This window comes from Myotis brandtii, unplaced genomic scaffold (assembly GCF_000412655.1).
Source record: "Myotis brandtii unplaced genomic scaffold, ASM41265v1 scaffold247, whole genome shotgun sequence".
Classification (NCBI taxonomy): domain Eukaryota; kingdom Metazoa; phylum Chordata; class Mammalia; order Chiroptera; family Vespertilionidae; genus Myotis; species Myotis brandtii.
The window spans coordinates 1471794-1472029 of NW_005359352.1; positions in this window are offsets into that span (position 1 = coordinate 1471794).

Consider the following 236-nt stretch of genomic DNA (forward strand, 5'->3'; position numbering starts at 1 on the left):
GCCTAGGAGGTAACTACCCACCATAAATGCTTTTAGTTAAAGTTTAATTTCAGACCATCCTTTGTGGTGACTTCAGGTCTCTGAGTTTGCAAGGCCGCCATGCAGGCCTCCCCTGAGCTGGTCAGGTCAGCATGTGGCCCCTTTCGTCCACAGGTGATTCTCTCTCATCATTGATGTTTCTCTCTCCCTCTCCCTTCCTCTCTGAAATCAATAAAAATATATTCTTAAAAAATTAG